Below are 10,770 nucleotides of genomic sequence, written 5' to 3'. Positions count from 1 at the left end.
TGTTTCCTCACTCCCTATATCTATCCAAGTGAGAGGGACTTCAGAACCACATAAAGAATTTGGTGGGTGTAAGTCTGGAATTTATGAAAAATGAGAGTGTTAATCAGATTCACATTTAAAAAATTCTAAAAGCTGGAGGTTGATGGGTGGGGGCAGGGAGTGCTTGTGGAGGCAGAGTAAAGACATAAGGCTGCACTGATAGGACTTATATTTCCAGTTTGGTGTGTCAGTTGCAAATTTCCCTTTCAAAAGATAGATACTCCAATGAAGACTTCTGGGCTTGGTTGATCTTGGTAAAAATATGCACAATTCAAAATAAAATGAAAACAGATCCAAGAGAATCAGCTGGAGTGACAGGAGCCAGAAAAAAACAGTAGTTAGCATATTGGAGAGTTAAGTTTAAGCAGTCAGACAAAAGAATTTTTGGATAGCCTAGGAAAAATTGCAAGTCTCTGAAGGACCCAGAAAAGCATCCAGCTAATGAAGCTGTTAAAACATGCAATGAGAGAATAACACAGTTACAACTGCACCAATCACGTGAAACTACTTCATCTCTTCTACTCCCATCTACCTTGGAAATGCTGGAAGCAACACAATGAGTGGAAAAAGTGGAGTAGAAGATCAAGTAAGGGAGTATTAAAGAAAGTAAATTTTCTATTTTTGTACTCTTAGATTTCTTATACTGAGGTCAACCTGCATTGGATCCAGTGTTAATTTGATATTAGAGGAAGACTGAGTTTTTATTTTTTAAAAATTGATCTGTAATATATATAATTATACATACACATAAAGTACATATATCACGGTGTACAGTCTGATAAATTTTCGCAAACTGAAAATACTCATATATTCAGGACCCAGAAAATAACAATACAGCAGCCTCATGGGTCCCTTCTTCCTAAATTGAATTTTTTTTTTTTTCAGATATTTTAGCTTTCTCTATATCCTAAACTCCACAAGACTTTGTCAGTATTTTTTTTTTTCAGTCAATATTAGATTACTAATCCACATATTTAACTTTTCTGGTGTTTTCTTTCCTTTTACATTTCCATGTTTCTATCTGGAAATATTATCTTTCTGCTTATAGACTCTATTTTAATATGTCCCTTTTGAAGCTTGATGGTGTAAAATCTCTTCAAATTTCATTTTTAAGAAACCATTTTTATTTCATCTATATCTTTGAAGGCTATTTTCATTGCATATGTAATTCTAGATGGTCAGTTATTTTCCTTAACACTGTAAAGAAGTCATTAAACTTTGTTCAGTTGTCACTGCTATTATTGTGATGTCAGCCATAATTTTTATTGCTGTGTTTCATTGCTGTGTATTTCAAAAATCTTCTACTTTTATTTTCAGCTGTTTGGCTAACATATGCTTAGTCTGATTTTCTTTATATTTGTTCTGCTTAGGGTTTGCTGATCATGACTTCTGATTGCTGATATCTTCCATCAGTTTTCAAAAATTCTCTGTCATATATCTCTAAATATTGTTTCTACTCCATTCTTTCTTCCCTGTACTTCTAGAAATCAAGTTATCATAGCACCAGGATTAGTATTTCTGTTGGTCTCTCTTAAAATATTGTCAGGAATTGTAACAACGTATTTAAATTTACATCTTTTAGCATTGCCTTATCAATAAAGATTATAAACTATGATTATTATTATCACAAAATTTGTCTGGAAAATAACAGTAAAAATTACCATTATAAAATGTTATCATAAACCTAAAGTCATCAATATTCTTAATGATAAGTTAAGGAGTGGTTACTCTCACAATTATATACACATGCTTCAAGATGTCATAGGCCAGGAACCAAGTAAAAAAATAAAAAGATATAAATATTAGAAAAACAGAAATTTAAATTATCACTACTTCTAAATTATATATCAGACATGAAAAATTATAAGATAATGGAAAAGCCATTAGAAACCAAATTACCATCAAATAGGAAATCTACATTAATGTGGAATATATTAATATCAAGTGTTCCAAATTCCAAAAAGAGTATAAATAGATTAACATCCTTAATATACAAAGTGCTTTTATAACACATTATGAAATTAACTAGAAGGTGAACAATTTATAAAATAATGAAGGCAAATGGACAAAAGACTAATGATAAAAAGAATGCATATATATAAACACAAAACTAAAGACAAATTGTTAGCAGGAAATTTTATAAATTGATGTCAGACAAATCACTAAATGAAAGACAAACTCCTTGATTTATTAATGAAACAAGAATATTCACCAAAATTCACAAAAGAAATAAATGTGCATAAAGTTTACATACATTCAAACAATGAAATTTTATTTTTGCTCATATAGTTGGCAATGAATTTGTTTTTATTTTTAATGAAATAACCCATGTAGATGAAAGTACAGAGAAAGATTTACACTCTTCCAACTTCCAGTGAAGGTTTAAATCTATGTAATAGTTTCAGAGGAATATTTCACAAAATGTACATAAAGGCTTTAAGTATGCATGCTTTTAATCAAGAAATAACATTCAACTCTAAAAATTTATGCAAAGAAAATTATAATGGATGTTTAGAAATATTTCTTAAGAAATATTTATCAGTTTATCAGTGTGTTTATCATGAAATCATTGTATCCATGAAAACCTGGAGCCAACTAAAGATACAAATACTGAATGCCAATATATATCTAGTACACTTTGAAGTGAGATAAGGCCTTGTCACTGAGTTTAGGCCAATGAAATGTAAGCAGCAGTTATATGGTAAAACATTAGTGTGCTTTCCAAGGATATTAGTTTGTAGGGCTACTGTAACATAGTACCACAAACGTGATGGCTTAAACAACAAATTCTTACCTATATGCACAAAAAATGTAAAATAACTAACTAGAGAAATAAACAGCATTTTGTAAGTATAAATAATAAATTGAAGCATGAATACTAAAAATATATAATGAATATTTTGGTACTTCATTTGAACATGAACTTGATTTTTATTTGTTGGTGTAACTAACCAATGGTCATTTTTACTTTGTGTATAGGTGAATTTTTTTGTGTATATGAACTCTTTCTTTTTTTCTAAACCATTTTAAAGTAAGTTGCAGACATCATGACACTTTCCTCCAGGTGATTTTACAGTATTCCCTAAGAATCAGGGCATTGTCCATAATCACAATACCACTTTCACATTTAATATAATTTAAAAGATTTCCTGATATTACTTAATATAGAGTCTATTTTCAGATTTCTCTAATTGTCCCTTCTGTGTCCATAATTTATTTTTTGTTGTTGTTGCTGTTGTTTGTTTTTAATTCCGGTACTCAAATACTGCACTGCATTTGGCCATTATGTTTTTTAGTTTTCTTTCTCTATTAAATCTAATACAGTTCTCTTCCTTTTTTGTTTTTCTTTTTATACAATTGGCTTTTTTGTTTGTTTTGAAGGTTGCCCTACAAAATGTTCCACATTTTAAATTTACCTGCATGTTTTCTTATTCAGGTTAATTTTTTTTTTTTTTTTTGGCAAAAATATTAAATAGGTAATCTGTAGACATCACATTTTACCATATCAGAAATTGTGCAATATCAAATCACCTCACTGTTAGTGATGCTAATTTTGATTACTTTGCTAAGATAGTAACCATCAGACCTCTCCATTTTAAAAGTGTATTTTTTATTATAATTAATCTGTAATGCAATACCCTTGAGATCATGTAAATATATCATTAATTTATGTTCTTCAATGTAGTTTTTTTCATTAATTATACAGGATACTGTCAAATTTATCCTTTTAATTCTGGGACATTTGTGATATATCTTTGTTAATTTTTTCGTCTCCACTTTCCTTTCACTTTTTTTGGAACTTCTTATTCATCAGATGTTGCTTATCTCTATTCTTATTCTTTTCTTATTTTTTTTAATAATTTAAAAAATTTTCAATTACAATTGACATACAATAATATACTAGTTTTAGATGTACAACACAATGATTAGACATCTATATAACTTATAAAGTTATATAAATTCAATACCCATCTGATACTATACATAGCTATTACGATATTATTGACTATATTCCCTATGCTATATTTTATAACTCCATGACTATTTTGTAACTACCAAATTGTACTTCTTAATCATTTTCCCTTCTTTTCATATTTTTATCTCTTTACTTTTCTTCTCCTTTTAGAAGATTTCTACATTTATCTTCTTAATATTATTATTATTATCATAATCATTATTATTTTACATTTAGCTGATGTATTTTTAATTTCCAAAATGTCTTGTTTTCTAATTGTTCCCTTCTAGCATCATTTTCTAATGCTAAAAATGCAACTTCTTCTATTATTTCTCAGAGGGTTATAATAATAGGTATATCTTGAATTTGTTTGTTCCCTTTATTATCATTGTTTCATCAGATTCCTACAAGATAGTGCACTGTTCAATCATTTTAAAATGAGGCATTAAAATGTTGATTTGAAATTGTGTTACATGGTCTAAGCTTGTAGAATGAATTGGTAGTTAATGAATATTTAACTGTAAGACACCCACATGTCAGCATCAAGAGATCTTTTCTCTGAAGCTATTCACTTTCTTAAGGGATAGATATTCTGTTCTTCAGAGCTGAGGCACATGATTGACTGGCTTTTGACAATGTTAAGAACAGAATAATAAATGGAGGCTAGGGAAGGGGTCTCACTATTCAATATATCTTATTTAACCTCCTTGATTTAAGCCCAGCATTTCATAATCTGATGTCCTGAGGCTCTCCATTGGCAGTCTTAGATGAAGATTGGTTCTCATGGGTTCACATATTTGTATGGCTTCCAACAATGAAAGTTAACTGATACCTAATAGGATGCAGGGCTCAAAGAAGCAAGGTTTGTGATTCAATAGTCTTCTTAACTATTTTCTTCTTGTCTGTGAATTGCTTTGCATATGTAAAATCCTGTAATCTCAAGAATGTGATTGTGTATATGATGGGAAAATATTTTGAACAACTGTAAATAAGGAAAAGAAAATGAATGTGAACTAGATCTAGGAATTAAGCAGGATCAAGCCCAAATGCTTCATACAATATTCTAGCTAACTAGGGAATGATGTTATCAAAAATAACACTTGATATTAGATTACATGATATTTTATTTAAAACTATATCACTCAAATTTATACTAGCTTTTTAAATAGCTTATCATCAGATTCTAAATACATTTATAAAATAAATGTTTATTTCTTTCATTAACCATTCAGGACTCAAGACTCTTTTATAGGTGGATTCCACCCAAAAGGCCTTTTCAGATAGGGAGGGAGTAGGGAAGGTATATCAGCTTCATAAACATTTTAGTCAGAAAGTGACACAAATGGCTTCTGTTCACACAGAACTTATTTGTGAGTTCTTAAATAGTCTTACTAGATAAGTATTATAAAACTGTCCTTTATGTGATACTTCATGGAAAAGACGTAATCACAGTGGATTAATTTTCTTATTTTTACCCATTTGGACTTGGTTACTTGCTCTTCCATTATGGTAGTAATATTGTTATATCATACATCTCTGATTTGGTTTTCACTAATGGACTTTCGGTAGTGAGTTGTAAGTCATTTGATAAGAACATATAATAAAATAAATAAACAATAAAATATTTACTATAATAAATAACAACTCAATAGCTCAATTTCTATTATTTGTACCATTTGTAAAATATTTGTTTTTTTCCTCTATTTTTCCTTTCATAGCCTCCATTTTCTGAAATTCAATTCTTTTTGTCTTAGTACCCCTCCGATGCTTGTTTCTTTCTGATTTAATTTCTTCTTTTGCATAATGCAGTGATAAGATGTCTCATCTTGGTTCTCATCTCTGCTTTTCTCATACTACTCTTCTGGCCCAGATCCAATCACACGGCCTCTCCTTTCCTCAACTTTTTGGTCAGTAAGCTGAAATGTAGGTTTCTAAACAGCTCTTTAATGATTCTCCCAGAGCTAAAGTTCTACAATTCCAAAAACAATGAACATAAAGAGTACTCAAGGATTGTATATTTAGTCCCCAAGCCCACTATAAATTATTAGGTCTTTGTTCGGGAGTTAGAGCAAATTTAATCTTCACTCATCTATCTTAGTCTCTGAAATAAAAGCAATTAGAGTTAGACATTTGTAATCACTGAGTTTTCAAGATTCATTTGCAGCAAACTAAAACCCATTACTTTTTCTAATCAGCAAACTACTCTAATGTTACCTGCAAATCTAAAGAGGAATAATAAATAACTTGAAAACTGCTAGATCAAAATTAACGAATAAATCATTAAGGGAAGTCTTATGAACCCAGGAACCAGAGAATAAGAGAATTTCTAGGGACCAGAAATTTTAAATCATTTAAAATAATGTAAATGTGCATAAGAGAATCAAATCTGACAATACTTTTGCATTTTGGTTTACTGGACCAAATTACATAATAATACATGCCTGCAGTTTTTAATCATTTTTTTATACCTTTTCACAACCAAAAAAGGTAAATAATCATAATAGCACATATTTTTGGAATATGTTGTTTTCTTATTTATTTCATTTGATCCTTATAAATCTTTTTTTTAAAGGACATTAGATTTATACTTCATTTTATGATCAGGAAAATTACCCTTAGAAATATTAAGTTACTTGTTTAGGACAGTTCAACTAGTAGGAAGTAGTGCCAAGGAGCTCACCAGGCACTGCCAGGTAATTAACAACAACACTGAACTGCCTGCATCTTGAGGGAGAGAATTAGATGTTGACATTATTTGTAAACTGTAAGTACAGTACAATGTTATGATGATACTTAAGTCATGGGAAATGGTTCCCCAAGAGGTCTCAAGATCACCTGTATGTTTCCCGTATGGTAGGAACCCAGGCAGGATTTGTACTTCTGATTCCAAGCATCTTGTAATTTCTGATGTACTACATTTTGTCTTTATCGTAGAGACATTCAGTGCAAGCTTTCTTAAATAACTACCATTATTTCTGGAAAACATACTGACCAATTCTCTTAACAAGCTAAAGACCTGCAACCAAAAGTTTCTCTTTACAATTATCACAATACTACTGTTGCACTAACAACAACACTTCTAGCCCAGCTTCTGTCATAAACTGGGGCTTCTACTGTACTCATAATGAATAAATGCACACAGATTCAGACTTAGTAAAACATAATATATTTCAATTACAAAATCTTTCTTTCCTTCCTAACACTACCTTTCATAGAATTGGCTGTATGGAGTTAAAAATAAAAAATAAAAGAGAACCTTTGGGAGATAATCTGTAATGACTTTCAAAGTAGCAATATAATGTTCTTGGCTGCCTAAGAGCTCACACTTTCATTTTCAGGCATGGCTATGTACACCTTGCTCATTTTCAGAAGCTATATTTCAAATCAAAATATACATTCTGTGAGACTAGGATCTTGCTATTTTTTTTTTATTAAATTAATGAGTGACATTGTTTAATAAAATCTAATAGGTTTCAAGTGTACAATTCAATAATACATCACATATATATATTGCATTGTGTGTTCACCACCCAAAGTTAAATTTCCTTCCACCACTAAATATTTTCCCTTCACCACTATCTACCTCCCCCTCCCCACTTCCCTCTGGTAACCACGAATTCACTGTCCATGTCCATGATTCTCTGTTTGTCACGTTTGTTTGCTCTTGCTATTTTTAGTTCACTGCTTTATCTACAGCACTTCAAACATGGTCTACCATATAAAAGGTGTGCTAATAAATTAATATATGAATAAACAAATTCCAGAAAGTCTTTGCTACTTTTTATGATTTTTTATGGTTATAAAAGTAGGTATAAATTCCAAAATAAGATGAGGATTTCTTGCATTTTATATATATATAGTGGGCTCTGTTATAAGTCCTCACAGGTAAAACTGAAGCTCTGATGTCACATCCACAAAACAAATCATAAATGACAGCTTACTATAAATAATCATATACGACACAGCTTCTCACTGCATTAACTTTTTAGCTTTGAAAGTATATACGTGTGTGTGTGTGTGTGTGTGTGTGTACATATATTCAGTTATAGATGTCAGAGAAAGATTCTGTCTGTTCAACTTGGTAGATTCCTACAGTTTCAAATGAACATTTTGGGCAACTAGTTTTTTTTTAATAAGAAGAAAAGAAAGAAAAAATACTGAGTCCTGCTGATTGCTAGTTTGTTTTCTATTATCGCAGAAGAATCTAAGATATTTTCCCTTCATAATATGTTAACAGATGCTATTTCCTGATCAGTTTTATACTAATCTAAAGAAAAGAGACTTTATATTGGCCAAGAATATTGAAAGTCAATTATAAAATCAAAAATATCACTTTCTAACTTTCTTTTGTCATATAGTTTTCATGCATACCACATTCTTCTGCATTATGTAGATAAAATGGGGGAAAAGTAAGAAATTGTGATTAGGAGTTGTTTTGTTTTGTTTTGTTTGTTTTGTTTTTATTTTGTTTTTTATTGAGCCAAAACTGGAAAGGGCACACATTATTTCTACTCACACTTAACTGGTTATAAATCAGTCACATGGTAACACCTAACATCAAAGAATGCTGAGTAATGCAGTCTTTTCCATATTCTGAGAAGAAAGAGAAAATGAGGTTTGATAAGCAATCTCTGTCACGGAATGAAATATAAAAGTTACAAAAAATAAGGTATTTTCCCACATTGATTCTGAGTTTTATATTTTCCTCATAATATACTCCTGCTGTTATCCTTTTTTTCTTCTATAATTCCTTCTTTCCTTCATTCCTGTATCCTCTCATTAGCATGGAATTCCACAAATATTCAGTAAGCAACTAATTAGTGGTAGCTCAACAAGTTCTATGCAGGAAGAGTTTAGGAGTGGCAGTCCAGCTAGAAGGGGAGCTAGGGAACTTTTCTTGAAGTAACAAATTGTATAATTCCATCATTTTATTAAATTTGATCATTATTTGAAGTAGAATGGTGAATGAGGAGTCTGAAAAGACTTGAAGAGGGAGTTGGTTAAAAGTTTCTAAGACTCTTTATCTCATATCTATTCAGGTTGTAAGGTTGGCACACTGTCATTCATATGTTTAGATGCTCATTCTAGAGCTCTAATAATTTTCTCAAACTCTATGGTTTTAGGAAGCCATTTTATTCTTTTGAATTTTTAAGCCTAATTATTTTCTACCACATTTTAAATGTGGTAAATGTTTAACAATCACAATATTAAGTATTAAATAAAATGTTGCCAATGTTGCTTTTACATATTACATGCATCAAAATATCACAACTATCACATGTAATTAGTTAATAATTACAATTATCAGAACCTGTATTTTGTTTTTAATGTGCTCATATCAAACTGGCTAGCTATTAATTGGAAAGACCTTGAGAAAAATGAATAATGAAAAGAAAACTTTGTAACTATAATAATATCCTATAAGTAATTGTACAGAAGTCACACATTTTTAATGTTAAGCATATTAGCTCTAGCCGATAGGCTTTCATGGCTAGGAAAGTCTAAGATTATAGAAGTAAGTGGTCACGTTTTAATAAAGAGGATTAATCATGTTCTTAAGTAACAAATCAAATGAGACCATCCTTCTTTGGTAGCGTATAGTTAGACATTAGTCTCTCAAAGAATGATAGATATTATTTCACGACATGATGTGGAATTAAATATGTATATATATACATATATATATAAAATACTACTTGTTGCATCAAAAAAGTTGAAATACAGTTGCAAATATAATCTATAAAATTGTAAAATAAAGCTGTTTAACACATAAGTTATTTCAAGAATAGATAGTTTAAATTGATAGATCAAAGGATGCAGATATTTTTCTGAGCTAGAAATAGTCAGGAAAATATGCAATGCAAAGGATTATCTGGATCTTCAAGGATAAAGTGTTTGTTTTGGTAGAAGGAAGGGAAGAGAAATATTGATCTAAAACGTTTGGGTACAAATGACCAACACCCAACCTAAACTAACTTAAACACAGAAGAAATTTATTAGATCCCAGACTCAAAGTATTGATGAATCCAGGAGCATAAACATTATGGTTAAGAGTCTGTCTCTCTTTCCATTTGAGGGATCCAATTCCTTCTATTCATTGGCTTCATTTTCATATATGTTTTCCTTAAGTAGTAGAGAAGAATCCATCTATATATATATATGTATACAACATTCATATATTAAATCTTTTGAAAATTTGATTAATTCTGTCATCTGACTATCATCAAATTAATTATTGTAATCCAAGTAACATAGTATTGTGGTTTAGACTGGGTTATATGTTCATCTCTCAAGTGGTGATGGAGAAAGATCCCACCTGAGTTTTATGAAATGGATTGTCTATGGGAAGATGGTTTTAATTACCTAAGAAGTAGCAATCTTAGAAAGGTGCAAAACAGCCTGTATTCATTACAAGGACATCTAGGGCACTAAAGTGCCACAGTAAATAAGATGTTTCAGGGAATATCTGGCAATAAATGAGGAAAGTTAATTTGGTGTCAGTTTGTAGAAGATTTTAAGAATAAACATATTTTATTTTATCTTCTAAATAATCAAGGCAATTTCTTTGAATGAGCAGAGATACTCTGAAGGCCATATATTAGGAAGATTAACCTAGCAGTAGAAGCAAAATAGATTGTAATAAGAAGCAAGTAACAGCAAAAAGCTGAATTTTGGGACCACTACTAAAGTCTAAGGCTGATGTGACAAATCCTTGACTATGCTTGATGACTATGAAAATAATGAGGGATAATATGTATGTGTATATATATATATAT

This window comes from Pteropus alecto, unplaced genomic scaffold (genome assembly GCF_000325575.1).
Source record: "Pteropus alecto unplaced genomic scaffold, ASM32557v1 scaffold155, whole genome shotgun sequence".
Lineage (NCBI taxonomy): Eukaryota > Metazoa > Chordata > Mammalia > Chiroptera > Pteropodidae > Pteropus > Pteropus alecto.
This window is presented reverse-complemented; position numbering follows the sequence as displayed.